The sequence below is a fragment of the Camellia sinensis genome, chromosome 10 (assembly GCF_055761805.1).
Source record: "Camellia sinensis isolate YWXY chromosome 10, ASM5576180v1, whole genome shotgun sequence".
NCBI lineage: Eukaryota > Viridiplantae > Streptophyta > Magnoliopsida > Ericales > Theaceae > Camellia > Camellia sinensis.
The window spans coordinates 176,111,435-176,137,101 of record NC_138970.1 but is presented as its reverse complement, the minus strand read 5'-3'; the positions used below and the strand labels follow the sequence as shown (position 1 = coordinate 176,137,101).

Sequence of the window (25,667 nt, the reverse complement as noted above, 5' to 3'; positions counted from 1 at the left end):
ATGAATAAAATTTAATAAGTATGTTCACCTAAATTTGTTTACTCACATCACACCATCTATACATGCCACCTCAGTAAATTAATTTAAAAAATATATATATTTTTTTTCAAACTAAAAACAAATAAAGTTGAGCTAGCTCAACAAGCCAACTAGCTACTCTTATATTCTTCTAGAGATTAAAGAGTCCATTGTTAAAACAAAAATTTATTATTTTTTTCCATTATGGATTTGCATATACTGTAATTGTTTCCTTCTTTCATAAATTTGAATTATTTCTCATAATGGTGGGCTTAGTAGTGGTTGGTTTTCTAACTATACATTGTTATATTATAATTACGCAAATATAATTTTTTTTATATTTATAATTAATGTTCTACTGATTGGCTAAAAAAATCACTTCAATCTATATGTACCAATTAATGTACTAACTAGTGTACCAACACTAATTATGATATTATTATTAACCCCCACTCATTATACAAATTACAAATATCAAAAATCTCTTAAATTATGCTGTTAGACTTATTTATTTTGATGATTTATTTAATTATGTTTTAATTTATTTGAAATAGAAAAATAGAATCCAAAATTTATTTTGATGATTTATTTAATTATATTTTAATTTATTTGAAAAAGAAAAATAGAATCAAAATTTATTTAGTCTCATTATTTCTCACCTAAACCTTTATATTATAATGTATTTAATATTTGATTAAATTAGGAGTTCAAACAGCCTAAAACAGAGGTTCAAACGACTCAGCACAACAACAGTTCAAAAGGTTCAAAAAGTTCAAGTGAAAGATATTCAAATTTGTAATGATGAAGTGGAAGATATTCAAATTGGTAATGATGGAAGTACAACGGTTATAAATTCAAATGAATACAAAGGCTATAAACGGCTATAAGTTTCATTATATATACCAAAGCCTCTAATGTAAACAAGTTACAAAAAACCTGAAAATATTTTTTGATCTATAACCACTCACATCTATTCTCTGCAAAATTCTCTGAGAAATGTTCTGCAATTTTTGTTTACACCATCTTTTAGAAATTATACATTGAGACATATAACTTTAAGCCAATCTTTCTTATGTGAGGTTTACAAAAAAATCAGAATTTTATTTTTATATCTATCTTTGAGAGATAATTCTTGTAACTTTCTGTGAAAGTAAAAACACATTCTTTTCAATCTTGTAAGAGTGTAGTACACTCAGTGTTCTTGACTTAGAAAGTCTGTGCAAAATCTGTGAAGGATTGCTCCATTTGTAAAGAAGTTGCTAGCACCTCGTGAAGTTAGAGCATAGTGAAAAATCTCAAGTCAAGCTTGAGGAGTGAACGTAGGCCGAGTTGAAGTCGAATCACTATAAATTTGTTTGCTTCTCTCTCCCTTATCTCTTTATTTTATTTAAATTACTGTAGCTATATTTCACATTTTCATTGTGCTAAAATCATTAACTGACATAGTTATTAGAACACTTGTTTTAATTATTTTTATTTCATTAACTATATTTATCTATTGTGTTAGCCATAATTTTTATTAGGGTATTATTAATTTTTAATTGTAAAAGCCTAATTCACCCCCTTCTTAGGTTGTCTTTTAGGTAACATATGTCACATCATTAATTGATACACTAATTAGTATATATAGAATTATTCTTTCAAATTTAAAAAGAAAAACACTTAGACCATCTCCAACGGTGAACTAAACCCAGCATCAAATTCAAATTTTGATGAAAAACCTACTTTTTCAAGCTCCAACCGTTGCACCAAAGTCATATCAAAATGAGAATTCAGCAAACAAAACATCAAACTGAGACCAAAACACAGATTTTACCAAATCACTGTTACTGACCGTTGAAAGAGGTATACCGGTCAACCAGCCGGTTGCCCGGCCGGTTGACCAACCGGTCAACCAGTAAAAGATTCAGACAGTTTAGGAAAAAAAGTTCAAACGGTTAAAAAAAAAAAAAAAATTGCCTAACCGGTCAACCGGCCGGTCGACCGGCTGGTCGACCACCCGGTCGTCTCGAAAAAAGTTCAGAAAGTTCAAAAAAAAGTTCAGACAATTCGTGAAAAAAAAAAAAAAAAAAATTTTGGCCTAACCGGTCAACCGGCCGGTCGACCACCCGGTTGTCCTGGGATAGATTTGGTGAAATGTGAACCGTTGGAGCGAGTGGTATCAAAGTTGGTGAAATGAGTCATTTTTTACTCAGATTTGGTGAAAAATTTGAGTCACCGTTGGAGATGCTCTTATTCATCACAAAATTTATTTCACCACTTTGTTTTTCACCATTGATTCATTAAAATTAATGCGTAGCACTTATATTATTCAATAAATAGTAGTAAGACTTGTTATACTAAGGCCTTTTTTTTTTGGGGGGAGGGGGAATTATACAAATAATTCTTATAGTTTACACGTTGTGTCATTTTGGTTCGTTCAATTTCATTTGATCGATTTTGATCTTAAATTTTGAATTCTGTATCATTTTGGTCCAATTAAAATGGAAGTTAAGAAATTGAACGGAAAATTTGCACGTGGATAACATGTGCAGAGTTTTTAAGGGCAAAAAAGTCAATTTTACTTTCACTCTCAATTAACTCAATGATTAATCCATCTAACTCAAAGTGAGTTAACTCACTCGCATTTAACTCAATCATATATATATATATATACATATTTGTACACATGAGAGAGAAAAAGACAGAGAGAGAGAGAGAAGTGAGGGAATAGTATTGATGGAGTCAACCTAATTCAGGACCGAGCACTAAATCCAAACCAGCACACCATCGGTGCAAAACATAACCTCACAACACCGGGAAAACCAGTAAGGCAGCCACAAATTTGAACCAAAACATAGCCTGAGCTAGAGTAGAACCAAACCAGTATTGAAGAAGAGGCAAGGTTAGAGAAGACAAACTTGCATTGGCTAGCCATCGGCAAAGCCAAAGCCACCCACACTGTAAATCAGTTCCAGCTACACGGCCAAACCAGTTCAATCGGTGATTCCACTCAAATTCGAACGAATGCCACTTTCAGCATAGAAACAGAGCGTGCACTCCATACTCAAACACAACCACAAGACCAGCGCAGACCCATCATTAATGGCGATTCACGCAACTCCTGTAGCCAAACCCAAGTTTCAGTATACTTACATTGCTGTATATTTCCACCATGACATCCAGACTTGACATCATCTGCAATTAACCACATTTACGTTGACAGAACCGAACCAAGCAGTACACTTCCACCGATTATGACAACGGATAAACCAAAACATAACACATATTCATTCACTCAAACAGATGAAAGGCAGTGGAACGACAGATGTCAGTGGTCGGTGGCTCTTTCGTAGGTGAAACCGTTGACGAATGAAGGGTAAGATGGCTCCGGAAGAGTCAACGGGAGCCGACGTTAGTGACAAAGAATAGAGAGAGACAATCGAAGAAGGTGTGAGAGAAAAAGGAAGATAAATGGTGGAGGCGGAGGCGGAGGTGGTGATGGTAGACACTGCGAGGTTCCTTTGTTCGTCATTGTCGCCATGGAAGAAAGCTTTGGTGCTCGGTCTCGATTTCTTCAAGGCAATGGCACTACTATGGTTTTGAGTGAAAGAGAGAGAGAAGCGTAAGGAGAAGCTGAAAGGGAAAGAAAAAACAAAATGTCTATTGTGCCCTTGAAAACCAATCACATGTCATTCACGTGTAAATTTTTCGTCCAGTTTCTTAACTTCCGTTTTTAATTGGACCAAAATGATACAGAATTCAAAATTTAAGATGAAAATCGAACAAATTAAAATTAGAGAGACTAAAATGACACAACATGAAAATTACAGGAACTATTTACATAATTTATTCTTTTTTTTTACGGATAGTAAAACCTGTTTGGTAGAACCTTTTTTTAAATTAGAAGTTAATAATCTGAAAAACAAAAATTATCATCCATCTCCCATCTTTCAATTTTTTAAACAATCAACTTTTTAAAATTTGTATAGGCCTTTATTTGATTTTTTAATTTTTTTTAAACTATTTTAATTTGACAAAAAAATTGTGTTTGAAAATTTAATTGACTTTTTTTTGTAATTAATTTCATGATTGTGAAAAAAAAAAAACATGATTATAATTTTTTTTTTTTTTTTTAATAACTCAGGTATCCCCAACCCGTTGATTTTAAGGGAAACCAGGACTAATCCTGAGGGCCCTGAAGTTAACGACCAGGCAAACCTCCAGTGGCCCCAAGGTATCCACAGGTCTCGAGTTCGAGTCACCCCTTGGGGTGACTGGAGGTTTGCCCGGTCGTTAACTTCAGGGCCCTCAGGATTAGTCCTGATTTCCCTTAAAATCAACGGGTTGGGGATACCTGAGTTATCAAAAAAAAAAAAAAAAAAAATTATAATCATGTTTTTTTTTTCACAATCATGAAATTAATTACATGATTATAATTTTGATACAACATTTTGTCTTATTAATTATTTTAACTTATTTTAATAGACTATTTTAACTCAATCATCTTCCTAAACAAAATCTTAAACTATTTTTACTTAATAAATTATATAAAGAAATTACTACACCAAATATTCTGGCATATATTCATAAATTATGATAAGGCATAATCAGCTTATGAAAGTTGTACCTTTATTGAAAAATTAGCTACTTGAAATCGATAAGGCTTAGGAGCCGTGTAACACGGGGTGACAATTTTTTCAGCGTCAATCTATGCAACCAGACACCTTTTCTCTGCCACTGGGGTGTTTTTGAAAAGATTAAAAATTAATCTTTGAGTTTTAACTAAATTTTTGACTTTTATAGAAAAGTGATATGAAAAGTTAATAAAAAAAAATTAATTTTAATTTTAATTTTTTTATTAATATTTATTTATGATATTCTATCATAATAAAATGATTAAATTATTTTCATTTAATATAGAAAATTTATATTTTTACTCATGTAAATATAAAAAACACAAAAGATATAATTATAATTTTATATGTGACTTTTTTAGACTTACTAAATAATTCCTTACTAAAAAAAAGCCGACCACTTTGTCTCCTTGGAGACCACTTTCACTGGTCGGCCGACCAGTGTATGTAACTGGCCGACCACTTCAAGTGGTTGGCAGCTTTCCTGCATTTTTTGCAGAGTTTGTGGATGTCAGCTGGACAGCACAAATTGCATCCTCTATACACGTGCATAGAGGGATTTAACCAAGCTTCTAGAGAAGCTAAAAGCTTGGAGTTCTATAAGAGGGAGGCTCTTTCCCTTTTCCAGGTTGAGAAAATTTTCTTTAGAGCTATACATATATCTCCCTCTCTATATTCCTCTCTGTTTTTATATCTGTGCCTTAAAGTGTGTTGTTTCTTCACTTTTGCACTACAACTCCTAGCCACACATGACGATGACCCTATATGACTTTGCCATGCTGACGGGTCTTGACGTGGGAGGTCAGTCGATCCTATATGACTCTGATATGGGTGAGTGGGAAGCAGCCTGAACTTATCTACTCGGAGCCCATCCGCCAATCTACCGATCATCAAGCACAGTCAGATACACCTGGTTCACAGAGCAGTACAGAAGGACTGTGCCCGAGACTGTTGAGACCACGGAGCAGTACGCCCGGGGATTCCTGATGTTCCTTCTTGGGACCACATTGTTCTCCAACAGAGAGAACACGGTCGGGCTACATCTTTTGAGTGCTCTAGTAGACCTATCCCAAGTTCGGCACTTCGATTGGGGCGGCGCTGGCCTTGCTACCCTTTATTGCTATATGAGCTCGACCTCCCGCAGGTACGGGAAGTATCCCGGTGTTTCAAAAAAGTATAGGCATTGGAACGTATTTCAAATGCTCTTAACCAAAGAGGAAGACACGCAGGGACGTATCCCAGTGTTTCGGAAAAAAAGGAAAAACATGGGGACATATCCTAGTGTTTCGGAATAAGAAGAAGAAATATAGGGACATATTCCGGTGCTTTGGAAAGAAGGAGAAACATAGGGACGTATCCCGGTGAACCTAACTTTTTTGAACAAACAAACTATAAGCATAACTTTTTACTAAGGCCTCGTTTGACTAGTGAGTTTTTTAGTCAAAAAATCAAAAAATTATTAAAAAATCAAAAAAACTCATACCAAACAATCAAATATTCTCTTTTCTCTCTACTTTTTGCATCTTTTCGTAGAAAGTTAAAAAATCATCCTAAAATACTAATTTTTTTATATCACATTTTAACTAGAAAATCAAAAAATTACTAAAAAAATTTGTTCCCAAATGAAACCTAACTCACAAAAAAAAATTACATTTTTGCATCCCAAAACGCATTCAAATAAAGCTACAAAAGCTGGAACACATTTGGAAAATTTGCAAAATGTAAAGTGTAAAATTACAAGATTACCCTCTCTGATCCAACAAGCAGATAAATGAGTGACCTGAGTTAAAAAGTAAATTGCTTAAGTTGGACAAGATATTTTAATCATTTTATTATGATATAATATCATAAATAAATATTAATCTTAAAAATAAAAATTAACTTTTTATCAACTTACCAAATTACTTCCAAAAAAAAATCAAAAAGACTTGATTAAAACCCAAAAGTAATTTTTTTAACCATCTGTCCAAAACGCATCAAAAAAGCTGGATTAAAAACCCTCCTTATATATATATATATATATAGACTGTATTTAAATTCTTAAGAAAAGGGATAAAAATTGAAATCCTCTCAATTAAATTTTAAAGATAATGTAAAATCAAGACAAAGTAAATTCATACCCAAATTCAATGCAATTGAAAAACAAAATCTCAAGAACATCAAGAAAAAAAAAATGCAAAATTGTACCAGGAGACAGGTAGCACGATGCAAAAACACACAATCGTGTGATGCAGCGAGCTGTTTAATTCTGGCAAAAGCAAATCGATCTATGCTTCGGAAACATGAACATCTCTCACTTTTGTTTGTTAAAAAACAGAGAGAGTTCACCAGTAAGAAGCAACACCCAAATTCATTGTCCTCAAAACCCTAATCACATAATAAAATTTAGCAAATACATACATAGATCTATGAAGATTTATCAAGCCGAGCATGAAACAAACTACGATACCATTAAAAAATCGCAGATGTATAAAGAAAGAATTGTGTCGGCATTGAGATTAAATTTACGCATTCGTTGACACGTCCATCGGCGATCGAAGAACGCAACGCCTTTCGAAAGCGATTGATGAACCAGACAGTGCTAATCAACAATAATAATTAGACTGAAAGTTTCAGCAAGAAAAGCAAAGATTATGGAATTCTAAAGGACTTGCGAGCGGCAACTCCACTTACGCACAGCGGCGCTAGGGTTTCTTCTAACAATTCGTCGTCCCCATGTTTAGCATTTTATAGAGTGGGAGGATTGAGATGAGGGCAATCCCTCAATTTTTTATTTTTTTTTAATTCATTTGCAAAATTAATTTTTTATTTTTATTTGAATAAATTATAAATATATCCCTTAAGGTTTGATTAAAATATGAATTAGCTCTATAGTTTTGGAAATTACATTTCATCTCGCGAGGCTTCTAATTTCATAATAAATTGTCTCTTTTATTAATAAATTATAAAGTCAATTAATAATTTTTAATGATGTTAAAAATATATTTTAATTAATAATTTAGGTAATTTTATTATTATATAGAAGAGTAATATAAATTTCATTTTTTCAGTCAATTTTGTTAAATAAAGGGTTATTTATACTTTTTCAAATCACAGAAAACAACCTATATTTTAAACAAACCTCACGAGGTATATTTGTAATTTACTTTTTTATTTTTATTTTTCAAGGCATTTGTAAGGGAAAATTATGGTATACACCTCCCAAAAGAGACATATATATATCATATCCATTTTATAACTTAAAAAAATGACATAAATTAGGGGTGAGCATGGTTCAGATTGAATCGGATTAGGGTAAAATCAGGACCAATCCGTTATCAACGGTTCTTGAAAAATTGGAACCAATCCAATCTGTTTAAATCATGGAACCAATCCGAACCAATCCATTTAAACACGGATTGGATCGGTTTAGGACCATGGATTCACATAATTAAATAACAAAAAAAAAAAATATATATATATATATAACACTTTAATTTCATAAAAACATAAACATAACGCTATATTAGTTCCACAATAGTAACATGTTATTCTATAATAGCGACATACTATTCTAGAATTTAAATAACCATAAGAAAACTAGTTTCACCGTAAGTATTTAGACCATTACAAATTAAAACTAAAAACTAACAAATAAAAGTAATAAAAGAAGATATTATACGGGTTTAGATTTGACTTTAGGTTTTATATAGAATAAGAGAAGATACTATGGGGGAGGATGTATAATAAAAATATAGACTATTTATATACGGTCCGGATCGGTTCCAATCCGGAACCAATCCGTGGACTACGGATTTTTAATTCTTCAATCCGGAACCGAACCACGGATTCAAAAAACCAACCAAACCTATCGGATTGGACTGGACTTGATCGGATTACGGATTTCACGGATTCCTTACTCAGCCCTAACATAAATCTATACTTTTTGAATCATAACATCACAAAAAAAAAAAAAAAAATCATAACCAAACACTACATGAGACGTAACCAAACATATCAAAATAATATCATAATTAAAGAAGAAAATTGATCATAATTAAAAAAAGAAATTAATCATAAATAAGGATGTATATGGTAAGGGGTGTGTATTGTAGAATTCTCCCATTTATAAAAGGGGAAATCAAATGTCAGTGGAGAGTGGAATTTTTTTTGGGCACTCAGTCAAAAAGTTCAAATTTGAATTTCTTTGGTTGAACAGTCCTAGCGCTAAATTATAATGGCCATAATGACATTTCTATGAAATGACCAAACTACCCTCATATATTTAAACACATAGATGTAAATTTGAACAGATAGTCAACGCAAAATTAACAGATAAATTAAGGAGCAAAATTGGAAACAAAATATCCTCTAAAACCAACGAAAAGACTTCTCACCAAATTATTTCACAAAGAGTGTATCTTTCACCAATAAAAAAAATATCTACTGGATTTAATGCCTTATATCCTCTTTAGCTTGAATCAATAAGAGTAATTTGAGAGGTCTAATTTGAGAGCTCTAATGCAACTCTACTGATGTGGAGAATACTTATATAAAGGTGGGACCCACACTCATCTCTCTATCTCTCCCTACTCTCTCTCTCTTCCACCTTACTAGAGCTCCATTTAGAGTTCTCAAATTAAAGTTATGTATCATTACTCTAGCTTGATTTTATTACCAATTTACTTTTTTTTTTTGGGGTCAAATTAATGAAGGTACAAGATTGCTTTCCATAATTGATTTTATAAATCACTTGTACTTTCATCATTTTGTAATTATTTTTTTTCTCTTTATTTTTTTAATATTCTCCCTTTATAAAATTACCTTAAATAACTAAAAATATTTATAAAAGCATTGCAATTGAAGACAAAAAAAAAAAAAAAAAAAAACGTTACAATTTTCAAGCCCAATGAAGTAGGTATCAATTATGATAACAAAAAAAATATTAACTATATTTAGTGCCCTTATTGTTTCATTGAAATATTCGTTCCTTCATTTTTAATTTTTAATTGCAACAGAGAACCTCCTATATTTTAAGGGAAAAATTGGTCTAAGGTCCTTCTCCAACTTTTGATAGGAGGAGAGGCACACAATAATATGTTTTGATGGCTAAAGTCCCTCAATTTTATTTTATGTTATAAAATACCTAATTTATCCTTTTTTTAAAACATAAGTTTGTTTGGATTTTGGAAAATTCTATTGCTCAGTTTAAAAAAAAAAAAAGGACAAGAATATTCAGTTGCTGATTTCACGGTGGAGATTTTGGAAACTGGTTTCGCGGTGGAGATTTTGTCGAAGATTTCGTAGGGATTTCGCAAGTGTTGCAGTGGACTTGACGATAGAGACTTCGACTATCGTATAGGTGTTACAATGTGTTGATCGCGTAGGTTTTTCAGTGGAGTTGAATCAGGTATGGTTTCGATACAGATTCCACATGAATTTTGATTTTTGTTTTGAATTTTATGTAAGGATTCTGATTTGGTATTAGTTGTTCGAGTGTATTTTTGCATTAGGTTTTTGTTTTCAGTTTTGATTAATTCGTAATTAAGTTCCGATTTGATTTTGTTTTCAGTTCCGATTTGATTTTGTTTTCAGTTTTGATCAATTCGTAATTAAAGAGAGGCTAGCTCAGTGAAGTTGTTTATGATTTTTGGAGTTGATTTTTCATTTTCTGTTATTGATCAATTTTAGACAGAGGCCATCTTGATAGAGTTGATTTTTATTTTTTGGAATTAATTTTGATTCTTTGTTTTTTGATCAATTTCAAAGAGTGTTGACAGTGTAGTTGATTTTGATATTTAGAGTTCATTTTTTGTGTTCTATTTTTCATCAACATGCTGATCAATGATAAGTTTTGTTCTCTATTTTTTCAAACTAGAGAAATTTGTTTAAACCAGAGAAATTTCATTCTCTGCACTTTTGTTGGTATAGTCCAGAGAAAATTGTAAATTTGTTATTATAATCCAAAGTTTCTAATGCAGATTGAATATCAGAAAGTGAATGTAAGTTCTTAAATTTCTCTAGACTTTTATTTGTAGTTGAGAGAAAATTATAAGTTTGTTATTCACTTTCAGTTTGTAGTTTAGAGAAAATTATACGTTTGTAGAAAATGAATATAAGTTTTTGTTTCTCTGAGCAAAGTTATTTTTTGTGTTTTTTCTTTTAGTTTAGATGGGGCAGTGCAGTGTTTTTTTGTTATTTTGAAGGTGTATATGAGTTTGTAAATTTCTCTGAATTTGATATGATTGTAATATTGCAGAATGACGCAGAGAAAATTGTAAGCTTGTACTTCAGTTAAAATCACCGAGAAACTTATAATTTTATAACAGATCTTCTGTGTGATTTTTTGTCTATGATTGTGTTTAATAGTTAGCAGTAAATTTCTCTATGATTCTCTTTAGATTCATTAATTTTTCTGTGATTTTGTTTTTGTTATCTTGAAGGTGAATATAAGTTTATAAATGTCTCTACACTTTTATTTGAGTCCAGAGAAAATTAAAAGCTTGTTATTATAATCCAGAGAAAATTATAATTATTAGAAATTTCTTTGGACTTTTATGCTGTTCTTGTAAGGTGTTTTTATGTTGAACAAATTATTTTTCTTGTTTTTTTCTTTTAGTTTTGATGGACAGTGTAGTGTTGTTGCTGTGCAAATATGAGAATGATACTATTGTCATTAATATTTCATGTGAATTGAATTTTGAGGAATTGGTTGGCATTTTGTGTAAAACATGGGAGAATTTGCAACCTGAGACGATGTGTATTTCATATTCTATTGTGGGCCATCGGAATTGTATGGTTTGAAATGATATTGATTTTTTGAATATGTTGAGGGTTGTTTGTGCACGTGGTGTTGATATAGTTGATGTTTCAGTTCCTAGGTGTAGTACTTCTGATGAAGAGGGTGAAGTGGGGTCAAATTGGGTAGATTTTGTGTTTGGTGAATGTGATAGACTGGTAGTGTCACGACCCAAACACGGCCCTATGGGTTTAGCCCCGTAACCGGCCAATAATCCGAGATTACCGAAGGCCTGCTTAACAGTAGTACAGTAAAACAGAGTTCAGGGCCCGGCGGAAGCCAATACAGTAAATAAATAATGTCCATTGAGCTGTGACAGTCTGTATGCCAAAAAGATTTTTCATGCATTCATACATACAAACAGTACAGTCTATACAAAATTTACAGTCACATAGTACAGGGACCTAATCCCTTGATAACAGTATAGTTAGTAGCTGACAGTCTATACAGTAATCCAAACAGTATGGAGACAGACGGGGGAAAAACAAAACACCCCAAAGCCATAGCATGGCAACTCGGAATCTCGCAGTGAGGCACAAAGGCTGGCTTGACAAAACTGGAGTCTAACCCACGCTCCTAGCTCCGATCTGGTGGCTGAGCACCTACATATATATATATATATATATAAACAGTGAGCTAAAGCCCAGTGAATAACATAATGCGTAAAGAGGTTAAGAATGAAATGTCCTTACAGTAATGAAAGCAGTTCATTAAACAATACTTCAGTCTTTCAGTCAGAACAGTTATTCAGTCATATGTGGTACATCTATTAGCATAGCAGTAAACAGTAGGTCTTAAAGACCGAACAGTAATGATGGCCATCAATCAGTAAACAGTAGTGGTTCCACGAGGGAACCGACAGAGATCTCTGTAACAGCAGCAGTAACAGTATAAAACAGTTGCTGAGGATGCCACAATACATTTCAGAATATAGGACATACATTCAAACAATTAACAATAATTACTTCAGAAAACAGTTTCGTTAAACAGTCAGAAAACATTCTCAGTTGAACATATCTTTACACAATTGTTACTCACAGAGTTTGGGCTACAGTATGCTAGAGCGTGTCTCTCCAGTCGCCAACCCTACACAGTTCACAGGTTGAACACACATTAAGCTACACAGTTGGGAAATATCATAACTTAACCCCTAATTGCCTCGGTGTGTTCTACATCTATATCCTCAATAAGATGTCTTAAACTAGGCCTAGGAATGCCTAGAATGGAATGAGGATGCAAAGATGTGATCAGAAAACAGTTTCAGAATTTTCAAAAAACAGAGTCCCGCTCGAGCGCAGGTTTCCCCGCTCGAGCGGTCATGCAACAAAGGTACATGCTCGAGCGTCAACTTTCCCGCTCGAGCGTACTGTAAAAGTACTGGATGGGTGAAATCTTCGCTCGACGCCCGCTCGAGCTTGAGACACAAGACTCCGCTCGAGCGCCCAATCCTCCGCTCGAGCGGACTGTAAAACAGTGCAGAGAAATGCTGGATGCTCGGATTCCACGCTCGAGCGCCACTTTCCCCGCTCGAGCGGAAGTGTAAAATCTGGAAAACCCAGATTGCACCTCCAAGCTCAAACCAAGTTTTCACAATTCAAAACTCGATCTCTTGGGCTGAATTTCCAGAAAACATTTGTAAACACATAGAACATCATGGTTCAAAGCTCAATTTTGAGAAATCAAAGCCCAAGGGTGTTTAATTGAAACCCAATTTCAAACCAATTTCAAGAACAATATGAACATGCAAACATGCATGAATTCAAATCATTTTGAAGCTCCAATTAGATGCTCTAAGGAGCCAATTGATCCAAAAACAAGTTGAAAACATGGACCATTACAAAATTATGGACATGCATGCACCATTTTACCATGAAATCAACTCACAACTCAACAATACTAACATGCATGCATGAATTATGCTCTATTACAACATGCTAGAACTAATCCATGGCTCAATTCTAAATTTTGACATGAATCATGCAAGAACAAGATAACAAAAGGGTAATTACTCTACCTTAGGTCTCCAATGCAAGACTAGGGGCTCAATTAAGCAATCTACACTTCAATTAGCAAGTAATTCCCCAAGTTCCAAGCAATTCAAGATGAAATCCAAATTCTCTCACTTTCTCCCTCTCATGGTCGGCTATACACTCAAGAGAAATGGCTGAGCAAATGTTTGTATGCATAAGAATGAGCCCTCAAAGCATTAAGTACGTGACCCACTAGGATGGCAATATGGCAATTAAGCCTAACTCTTTAATTAGCTCATTTTAATCTAATTTAATCATACCTAATCAGTTTTTAGATAAATATACCATAAAATTACATTAATTATGAGGATCATGAAACATTAATCAATTCCCAGTTTGGCCGCCGATAAGGCCTTCAATTAGCAGTTTAAACATAAAAATACCAACAGATAATCAAACAATCGAACAGATAAAAATGCAATACAATAGATATGCTCAGTCAATTCAGTTCCAGTTTTCAATCAGTCCATTCAGTACTTCAGTTAGTTCAATTATCTGTCATAAGCAGTCCAGTTTAGCAATAATCAGTAGGTAATTCAGTAAATTTTTTTTTTTTCCGGTAAGCAGTATGGGGGTTGTTACAGGTGGATATTGAAAAGAATTCACTTTCTAAGTTTTGTTCTCACCAAGAAAAGGTGTTATTATCAGCTGGTTGGCGAAATAATATTACGAGTGTTGGACAAAAGTTTGAGGGTGGTGTTGTTGAGTTCTGTATTGTTTTATGCAAGTATGCTATTGAGGTTGGCTTTTAGTTTACGTATGTTAAAAATGACAAGCTGAGGGTTACGGAAGAATGTGCATATAAGGAATCAAGGGGATATATGTGGCGTGTACATGCTTCAGTTGAAAAAACAAATAGGTTCTTTTACATAAGAACTTTGAACAATGAACATACGTGTGGTGTGGCGGTTCGTACTAGTAAACATGCTAAGATGACTTCCAGTTTAGTTTCTGGGCTGATACTTGAAAAGGTAAGTGCAAAACCTTTAACTTGTCTAGTGGATGTTGTCAAAGAAATGAAAGACAAGTATGGGGTCTCAATCAGTTATAACTATGGTTGGTTGGAGGTTGAAAAAGAAAAATGTATTACATATGGGGATTCTTGTTTGTCATTTGATCAATTACAGTAGTATTTTGATGAGGCATTGAAAAACAATCCAGGTTGTCGTTTTGAGTTAGATTTTGACGAAAACAAGCGTTTCAAAAGAGTGTTTGTGGCTTTTTATGCATGCATTGCTGGTTTCAAATATTGTCGGTCATTGTTATTTCTTGATGGAACATTTTTGAAAAGACGGTACAAAGGAGTTATGCTTGCTGGGACGGGGAAAGATGAGAATGAAATTAATTGTAAATATATCTTATTTTATCTAAGTATGTGAATTTTCTATACATGTAGGAATTGAGTGAATGTGATTTTTCTCTGACACTTTGAATTTTCTCTGGTTTTGGCCACCGTGTGAATTTTCTCTGGTTGTGGCTAGTGTAAATTTTTTCTGGATTTTGGTCAGTGTGTGAATTTTCTCTGGATGTTGTCATTGTGTGAATTTTATCTATAGTTGGTTACTAAGTGAATTTTCTCTGGATATTGTCACTAAGTGAATTTTCTCTAGATGTTGCCAATGTGTGAATTTTATTTGTAGTTGGTCACTGTTGAATTTTCTCTGGAGTTTGTCACTAAGTGAATTTTCTCTGGATGTTGGCAGTGTCAAATTTCTGTGGTTGTTTATTGTTCTACTTTTCTCTTCATGTGTATATGTAATATGCTAGTTCCTATTTGTTTTGTAGGTTTTTTTCCTATAGCTTTTGCTGTTGTTGATGCTGAGAATAAAGACAATTGGTGTTGGTTCCTTGAACATTTATGTAAAGTATTGGGATCGGAGAGGGTGATAAGTTTCATATCAGATCGACATTGTGGTATTGTGGAAGGAATTGCTAGGTTTTTCCCTAATTGCTTTCATGGATTTTGTCTTGAACATCTAAAGAGAGATTTGAGGGATAAGTTGCCATGTGGAAACACAAATTTGGTTAGGGAGACGATTGTGTCCAAGTTTTTAGAATGTGCATATGCGCCAACAAAGGCATCATTTCATTTCAAGTTAAATGAATTAAAAAGTGAGGGAAAAGACATTGTGAGTGTTTTCTTGAGAAGTTTACCATATGAAAATTGGAGTGATGCATATTTGAGGGGAAACGTTATGGTGAGATGTATTCAAATGTTGCTGAGTCATTCAATTCATGGATACGAGACGCTCGGCACTTGCCAATAACAAATTTGGTGGAAATGATACGGTTGCAAATCATGAATATGAGGTCTGATAAGAGGCTGCTCTCTAGTAAATGGAATAAAGTTCTCTGTCCTCGTATGGATAGTGTATTGGAGAAGGTTTTCGTGGATGGGAGGACATGGAATGTGAGTTTATCATCTGATAATGTCTTTGAAGTGCATTGTTTTCCTTCGGTTATGGTTGATCTTAGGTTGAGAACTTGTTCATGTCGAAAATAGGAAATAAATGGGTATCCATGTCAACATGTTGTTGCTGCAATTTTTAGGAGTGGAAAAAATTTGAATTCATTTGTTGAACCATTTTTTCATGCTGATATGTATCGTCAAGCATACTCGTTTTCGATTGGCCCAGTTCTAACTGTTGAAAAACCTGTGTGCAGTACTGATGATGCTATGATTTTACCTTCATTGAGTAAGAGACCAGTTGGGAGGCCAAAAAAGAACAGAATTTCTTCTACTGGAGAGTTTAAAAGGGTGATTAAGTGTAGTCGTTGTGAGAGTATTGGTCGCCATAATAAGAGGACATGCAAGGAACCTTTGTTAAATAGTTGAGTATAATACATTTTATTGATTCAATAATACATTTGTTGATTACTTTGTGTATTTTGTTTTGTGAAATGTATTTTTTGGACAATGTATATAATAACACCTATCAAATTCATCCCGAGAAATTTTCCAATAGCAGTGAAAGTGTGTATTGTGTTTGTTGATACATACTATAGGCAGTGTGTTTGTAATACCAGTCAAGTTCATCTAGAGAAATTTGCCTATAGCAGAGAAAATTCTCTGTGCATTGTGTTTTGAAGCTTCAAATTCATCTAGAGAAATTTGCCAATAGCAGAGAAATTTACTGTGTGCATTGTGTTTTTTGAATTTGATGATTGTTTTGTACCAAGACAGTGCATTATAGATTTCATGATCATATAGGCACCCTCTTTGGGACGATACAAGTTAAATTTCTCTGTGAATTTCTAGTAACTTCATACCAGTCAAATTCATATATAGAAATTTGCCAATAGAAGAGAAATTTGCTTTGGGCATTGTGTTTATTGAAATGAGCATTGTGTTTGTGAGGTCCAATTCATCCAGAGAATTTTGCCAAAAGCATTGAAAATTACAATGTGCATTGTGTTTGTGGAAACATACTATGGGCATTGTCTTTATAATACCAGTCAATTTCATCCACACAAATTTGCCACTACTAGAGAAAATTTTCTGTGCATTGTGTTTTGAAGCTTCGAATTCATCCAGTGAAATTTGCCACTAGCAGAGAAAACTACTGTGCACTTTGTGTTTTCTCAATTTGATGATTGCTTTGTACCAACACATAACATTATAGATTACATGATCATATAGGCATCATATGAGAGAAATTTCTGCTATTGGCAAAATACGAGTAAAATTTCTCTGTTAATTTCTAGTAACATCATACCAGAGAAATTTCTGCAAACAATTTTCTCTGTGTGGATTGTGTTGACAATCACAATAAAAAAAAATATATTTAACCATTGATAGCTATGAAATTTAAATTAGTCAAAAAAAGATATATACATATATGTCAAACATCATCATTCCTGCAATGTATGAAAAAACAAATTGGATGGTTAATCCTAATTACATTATGTACATTGTCTTCCTTTCACTAGTGTGCTTTGACTCTTATACTTTTGGTTCTTCTTCTGGTGGTATTGCAACTGGTTCTGTCCATGACCGGCCAACTTCGGTTATAAATCTTTCTATGATTTCTGCCCTCATCAACCTTATGTCTTGTGTGGACAATTTAGAGCTGATAGGTTCATGCTTGCTATATTGTCTCATTATATAGCATACAAACAGGCTACAATCCAAACTGCCTACAAATTATAGGTATATTTAGTTTTAAGAAACTTATGAATGAAACTTACGAATCACTGTCAGATTATCTTATTTATAGATGTTGTATGAAACTTACGAATCACTGTCTTGTTGTGGAGCATTGTTGACATACTCAAAGTCGTAATTTGTGTTTTGTGAGTTTATCAATTTGAAAGAGGGTTGTGATTGCGCCTCTCTTTCAAGGCAAGCTTTCAAAAAATTCTCCACATAATCTTGCTACAAAAAGATAATTTTTAAATAACAGAGAAATTTACAGACAAATCAATGGGATTCTATGAAAATTATCATCACATAAACATTATGATGGATCAGAGAAATTTGCACTCGTTACCAATTGTTTTGCATCTTTGACATATTTGTCTTCTGCATCATCCCTCATTGGCCTTAGTGAGTTGTAGAACCTCCATAAATTGTCTTTTTTGTCTAAGACAAGTAAGGTCCAGTGATTTCCATGTGTTGACTCCTCATTACCCCCAGTATTTATTGGGAAATAGAGGAATCTATAGTTCCTCCATACTGTTTCAATATGCTTGTCAAATAATGAGACTCAGAAAGTTTGATTTTCCGACATCTTGATGAAATTCTGTGGTCAGAGAAAATCAAAAAATGGTTATGTTATGGGAAAGTTGAAATGACAGGAATTTAAGAAATATACACACAGATAAATTTTAAATGCACACAACTAGCCAGAGAAAATTAGATTAGTGACACAACTGGCTTCAAAAAGTATCTTAACAAGAGAAAGTAGTAAGTAAATTCCATAGAAAATAAAATAAAATAAAAGAGTAGTAACATATTAAGCTCATGGATGTGAAAAAAAATAAAGTTGGTCGTTGTCTTTCTCTCTTTTGGTCAGCAAAAAGGATCTCTCCATAGCCATCAATGACCTGGAAAATATCATTTATAATTGTAATATTGGTTTATAAAGGCTGATGGAACATTGCAGAGAAATTTTGATGAAAGACTTACATTGTTGGCAATTTCTTTTTGCTTTATTAGGTTTCCAATGTTTTCGAAGGTAATGAGATTCAACTCACTTGTCCAGATTAAAGCCCTACAAGATGACAAAGAATGGATTTAATAGTTGTTAATGCAATATAAGTTAGTAAATTGTTGTTTGTTATCTTCTATTTTATTTGTTGTACTTACTCAAGTCCAGACACATTTGATATGTGCTGCAAGATGTCTTTTACATGATCTTTTATCAATCTTGAAACCAGTAGAGTTTGTAGAAAAACCCAAGATTTTCTTATGCTTGTTGGTTGAGGCAAGACGTACGCATCAGAATCAAGTACTTCTTTGTCTTTCGTGGTTTGCTCGGTTTGCTTTGCAGCTTGCTTCGAACCTCTAGTCACTTTCGCAACTTTGGGATATTAAATTTTGGATTGTGCTGCTTTTCTTTCCTTTCTTTTGCCTTTAAATTTTTTATCATTGATGTAGGATCTTTTTTGACTGTAGACAGTGAAAATGTCAGTAAAAGTGAAATTTCTCTGAAGTAACAGATGATATTTCAATATGTAAATTTATTTGATTTAATATTTTCCAATTACCATAGACTTTTGTCTTTTATTTTGGTTGTTCTTTGTGTGCCATTTGTTCTTGTTGGGTTGTTGGTTGTTGTTCCACTTGCATTCCAACTATACACAGTGAAAATCAAACAAGCCCCACAAATCGAATAAGAAAATAGATAGAGAAAATCAAATAAGCAGTAGAAATCAATAGAAATAAGCAGTAGAAACTAATGTGTTTAGAGAAATTTAACTTCCAGAGAAAATTATAATAAATAGAAATTTCTCTGAGTTATGTTGACACAAGGACATAACTTTTTGTGGCTCGAGATTTTCACTGACCTTGTGGTTGAACTTGTGTTGGTGTTCGGTAAGGTTGTGTTGCTAGTTGGACGGATAGTTCTTGAATTTGTTCATGCAATTTAGCATTTTTAGTTTCAAGCTCCGAAATTGAATACCTCAACTGTTGAATTATTTTTGTATCATCTTCTTTTTGAACCTCCAACATCCTTAGTTTCATTTGGATTGTGCTGTCTCTTTCTTGAAGTTCTGAGTTAAGTGATGTCAAGGTTCTTATTGCAATATCCTTTTCTGCAAGTAATTCATTCAAGTTTCTCTCTTCTTCTATTTTAGATTTAGAAAGTGCCTTCAGTCTTTGATGTAGATCAGCAATTTGGGTATTCTTTGCTTCCTCAGATTCTTGAGGTTGATGCATTGTTGAGCCACAAATGCTATCATGATGTTGGTCCATTGGCTCATTATGTTCTTCTTCATCACTTTTCTCATTGTTTTCTTCTTGCTGTTTAGATTGAGTGCCTTCATCTTCTTCTTCACTGTCTTCTTCTTTCTGTTCATTTTCTTCTTTGTCTTCTACTTCTATTTCTTCACTTTCTTTTCTGGCTTCCGCTTCTCCACTGCTTGCTTGATCTTCTTGTCCATTGCTGGCTTCGTGTTTTTTTATGTTACCTTCTGCTTCTTCATTTCCTTCTTCTTCAGATGAATCTTCTAATGTCTCATTGAATTTGACAATTGCCTGTTTTGATTCTTTTTTCTTCTTTTTACCAAGAGAGAACTCCTCTAATGGGTTTTGAACTAGCTCCTTGTTATCTATCTGTAACAGGAGGCTCTTTTATTAGAGAAATGTTACAAAATTCAAATAAGAAAAATAAAATTCATCTAAATGATACTAATGGGAAACAAACTTCAGAGAAAATTGTATGGGCCAGAGAAAATTACAGACAATGAGTTAATTTTATGAGGCAGAGAAAATTACAGACAAGGAACATAATTTAGATATTAGAGAAAATCAATCAAGGCATATAAGTTAATGTTTTACTATAATTGCGTCAGAGAAGTTTGGATTCCAGAGAAAATCCATTAGAAGGGTAGAAATAAATAGTGTTAATCAAAGATGCAAGGCACATAAGTTATGGGCCAGAGAAAATTGCACACAAGGAGAAACAATTTTATGGGCCAGAGAAAATTATGAAACAACCAACATAATTCACATATTAGAGAAAATCAATCAGGGCATATAAGTTAATGTGATAAAATTGTGATCGGAGAAATTTGGATTGCAGAGAAAATTGATTACAATGGTAGAAATAAACTAGTGGTAACCAAAGAAGAAACATAAATTGATAGTTCAGAGAAAATTGATCTCAATCAATCAAGGAACAAGGAGGGAAACAAACCAGTGGTCAAAGAAATTTTGAAATTTCACTGAGATTTCAGTGGCGATAGAAATCTAACCTGCCGAGGTGTAAGAGAGTAGACTGGTGTCTTATGCAGCTGTTTCGTCAAGCTTTGCAGGTTCCACTTGGCACATCTTGGGAAGTCAGTTGTGTTACTGTCTTTCGAGTAAATGATATTTGCATGTTCACATAGCCAATACTGTGATGAAAATTAAAGTAATTAAATTTTTCTAAACATACAAATTTGTAAGTATGATAACTGCAAATTTGAATGGATATTATACTTACCAGCAATGCAATGACACACCCCATAACTTTTTCTGGAGTTTTGTGCAATGCTATGATAGAATCAATCAATGTTGATGTGATTGCTTCAGGCCAATCATACTGTTTCATTAATTCAAGAGGTTCCACATACTTTATAAAAACCCACCCTATTGAATTCCTACTTGTTGTAAAAAAGAGGGTGAGACTCAAGTACAATGTAATAATGATTGCTACATCTTTGAAGTTGGTTGGTTGCTTGCCTTTCATTGCTTTGACCAAGGCATTTTTAAGAATAGGACCAGTGAGCCTTGTGTCCTTTGGGAATCTTCTCCTTAGGAATGCAGATTTTGGCTTTTTAGAGTATCTTAATGACATGGCTCCTTTACCTCCTTGCAAATCAAAAATCAAGGTCATGTCATTAGTTGTAAAGGTCAAGTTCTTTTTACCAACTGTGAATGCTTTTGTTTTTTCATTGTAACATTGGATTTTACAACTACATCATCATTAGATTTCCTAGATTTCCTTGGATCCATCCTTTTAGTGGTTAGAGTTTGGATCAAATACCAGAATGGGGTCTTTTGAGGCTCTACAAGTTGGTTTGAATTGAATTTAAGTGTTTGAAAAAAGGAGACAACAGATGAGAGGTTAGATCGGTATTGAATGTTGTAGTGAGCTCTCTTTCTTTGGAGTTTAACAGGTTTTTCCCCCCTTGAGCTTGAGTTTTTTTAAGTTGGGGTACGCATCTTGATGCTAGTTGCTTCATCACCTTGGGCTTGTGTGTTTTGGCAAGGAGTTTGTAGTGTTTTTTTGCTAGTTTTTGATCTTAGATCATAAGAAGACTGAGAGAGTTTCTTTTTCTTGCTTGGTGTTTCCGGTGTTTTGCTGGTGGTTTTTGATCTTAGATCATACGAAGACTGAGAGAGTTTCTATTTCTTGCTTGGTGTTTCCAGTGTTTTGCTACTTTTACGTTTTGCCATTTCTAGACAATGATGAAAACATAAAGATGTCAACATTAAATCCCAGAGAAAATTGAACATGCCAGAGAAAATTGGACATATCAGAGAAAATTACACATAAGGGAGAAAACTAAGGTGGCCAGGGAAAATTATAAATGTTAGACAAAATCAGACACTAAAAATTAAATGTTAGAGTACTAATTGTTTTCCTGTGGAATACATCTAGCCATAGAAAATTTCCATTGCCAGATAAAATCAACAAAGCATCATAAACATGGTAGAGAAATTTTCAATAATTGTTAAAATTACATATAGAAGTAAAATATAGCCAGAGAAAATTGAAAAAAGAAACATATATCTAGCAAGCACAGAAAATGAATGACAGAGAAAAGTAAACATGGCAAGTCAAAGAAAATTTCCATTCCACAATTAGTAAAATTAAATAAACAAAGTAATTTAAACATGCCACTGAAAATTATACCACATTGAAACTAAGAATTGAACAAAATAAACATACTAGAGAAAATTACACATTCCAGAGAAAATTACACATTCTTGAGAAAATTTCAAGTCCATAATATTAAAATGCCAAAGAAATTTATATACACAACCAGAGAAAATTAAACATGATAGAGACATAGAAGGGAGAAAAGTGATGTGGCCAGAGAAATTTATAAATGCCAGAGAAAATTAGACAGGCAAGAGAGTAATAGACATTCCAGAGAAAAATACATATTCCAGCGAAATTTACAAAGTAGAGAAATTTATAGACAAAATCACAGAAACATGTTCAAGAATAAGATCAAAACACAAAGAAATAACTTTTTTTCAAAATAAACATGCCAGAGAAAATCCAAAGAAGAAACATACATTCCAGTCTATAATATTAAAATGCCAGAGAAATTTACATACACAACTAGAGAAAATTAAACATGATATAGACACACAAGGGAGGAAAGTGATGTGGTCAGAGCAAATTATAAATACCAGAGAAACTTAGACAGAGACAAGAGAGTAATAGACGTTTCAGAGAAAGATAGACATTCCAATTAAAAATACATGTTACAAAGAAATTTATAGAGCACATAAATTTATAGACAAAATCATAGAAACATGTTCAAGAATAAGATGAAAATACAGAGAAATAGCTTTTTTCAAAATAAACATGTCAGAGAAAATTGAAAGAAGAAACATACATCAAGCAAAAATCAGAGAAATTCAAATGCCAGAAAAATTTACAGATGAAATCACAAAAACATGTTCAAGAATAAGTTCAAAACACACAGAAATAACTTTTTTCAAATTCATGTAGCTTTTTATTACAAAATTGAAACCCTAATTTATGGAAGGTTAATATAAAATGCAATTAACTGTGTGTCCATAGAAAATCTAGTTGTATTGTAGAAAAACTTACCAGAGTTAGGATGAAACTCTAATGACGAGTTAATATGCCCTGAGATGAAGATGCGACGTGACGAAGATGAACTGAGATGACAATGAACAGTGAAAACGAGTTTAGAGAAATTTGTGAGGAAGGAATGAGAATGATTTTTGCAGCAGATAACAAAGCTCTAATGTCGATGGTGAAGATGATATAGAAACCCTAGTTCTGATGTTCTCTTGTTCGTGAAGATGGTTGGATGCTTGGAGTGGAACTCAGTTGTCGGAGTCGGAATCAGTTTCGTCTCTGTGTTGATTTTGTGAAGGGTATTTTGGTCCACGAAATAATTAAAAATGCAAGCCATGTTGTTCAGGGACCTGATGCATCACTCTTTTTTTTGGTGTCCATTATCCTCTAAATTACTATTATTAGGAACCTTAAAAAAAATTTCCCTATTTGAAGTCAATATTTAATGTGTAATCCTTATGTCAATTTGTTGAAATTTGTCATGTGAGTTAAACATGACTTCTTTCTTTTTTTTTTTTTTAGTCCATCTCATTAGCATTCTACACTCATCAAAATATTATTTTAGTTTTTATATTTTCACTACAATTTTATTTTTATTCAGTTTTAAGTTTCATCAATCTCGTAAATGATAGATGTAAAAAGGGTGAGATTACAAACTGACTTAAAGTATAAAAATAAATAAATTGATAAAAATATTAGAGTAACAAATATAACTAACCCCCAATCCTTCAACAACCACCAACTATTATCAACCACAACCACTCCTTCTCCTCCTCTATCAATTACGACTGTCCTCTCCTCTTGCTTAAAGAACCCCGAAGAAAAAGTTCTCCTAGAAAGACCCAACTCAGGCCTGGTTTGGGATGATTGAATTTTAGATTAAAAATCAAAAAATCATTAAAAATGTCAAAAAGTTAACAAATTATATAAAAAATTTATTTTCTCTCTACTTTTTATATGTTCTTCGTAAAAAATAAAAGGGCAAATTACATATACCCCCTCAAGGTTTGGCTAAATTACAAATACCCCCTGAAGTTTGAGAAATTACAAATTCCTTCCTAAATGCTATATTTGCATAACAAATTAGGGGGTAATTTGTTATGAAATATAAACTTTAGGAGACAAATTGTTATGAAAATACAAACCTCAGGGAGCGGGATGTAATTTTCGAAACCTCAAGGGGGTATTTGTAATTTAGCTAAACCTCGAGGGAGGTATTTGTAATTTGCCCATAATAAAAAAGTTATCATAAACATATTAGTTTTTTTTATATCATATTTTAACTAAAAAGTTAAAAAATTACGAAAATATCATATTTTCAAATGAGATCTAAAAAAAAAAAAAATCTTAAACTAAAGGTGCCAACCCAATAGTAAAAAGTTGTAGACAAACTACAAAATTTTATTTATAAAATAGAAAACTGAATTTTACATAAAAATAAAATATCAAAAGTTAATAAATACTGTATTATTTAAATATAAAAGAGCCTTTTTTCCTTTTTCTTTGTGGTTAGAAAAGAGTCTATGAGAACGCATTAGCTAAAGTTTGGATTCTTCCCATAAACTAGCTTGAACACCATGTTTTGTTAGTAACTGTCACCAAATATAGATCAACAGCAACAGAAATGGAACACAAAAACATAAATATTATCATTTTATTTATTGATAATATCACATCCTTGACAACACAGCTCATATGAAGTACAGAGAAAAAATACAATGTAGGGAAGGGTAGTAATATAGCATTAGCACTAGGAGATAGTAATCGCCTCTTCAAATCAAAGGATATATGACGAGCTTATTGCTTAATAGCTCTAGTCATTAATTACAACATCGATACATGATGAACTTCCCCATAGGACGGCCACATTCAACACAGACAACCCTTTCAAGGATGTTCTCAGCGGTGCAAGACAAAATCATATGGTTGCAATGTTCTGGGGTGTGAAGCTCATAAAGCTTATCATTGAGTGCATTCACAAAACCAACCTATTTAGCATGATCCTTCCATTCTTCAAACTTGACTAAGCTTTGCAACATGGTGTCACCCTTGGCTTCAGCCATCTCAGCTGTGCCTGTCACACTCCAAGCCCGGGTATGACCGGCCGTGGTCCACAGGGCCTTAGCCTAAGGCACACGTAAGCCTAAACACGAATCCAATATCACATTGAACAATTAAACAATAGTCCAATAATAAATAACCAAAACTCAATCCAGTGACATGCCACAATCAT

At 33.1% G+C, this 25,667-nt stretch overlaps 1 non-coding gene across 1 annotated transcript; it reads right to left on the bottom strand.

Moving 5' to 3' along the window:
• Positions 1–6,813: 6,813 nt before the first annotated feature.
• On the bottom strand, positions 6,814–6,976 carry LOC114283329 (small nucleolar RNA snoR137). Its single transcript, XR_003636526.2, has one exon. It is a non-coding gene; the product is annotated as a small nucleolar RNA snoR137 (small nucleolar RNA).
• Between the last annotated feature and the right edge of the window lie 18,691 nt (positions 6,977–25,667).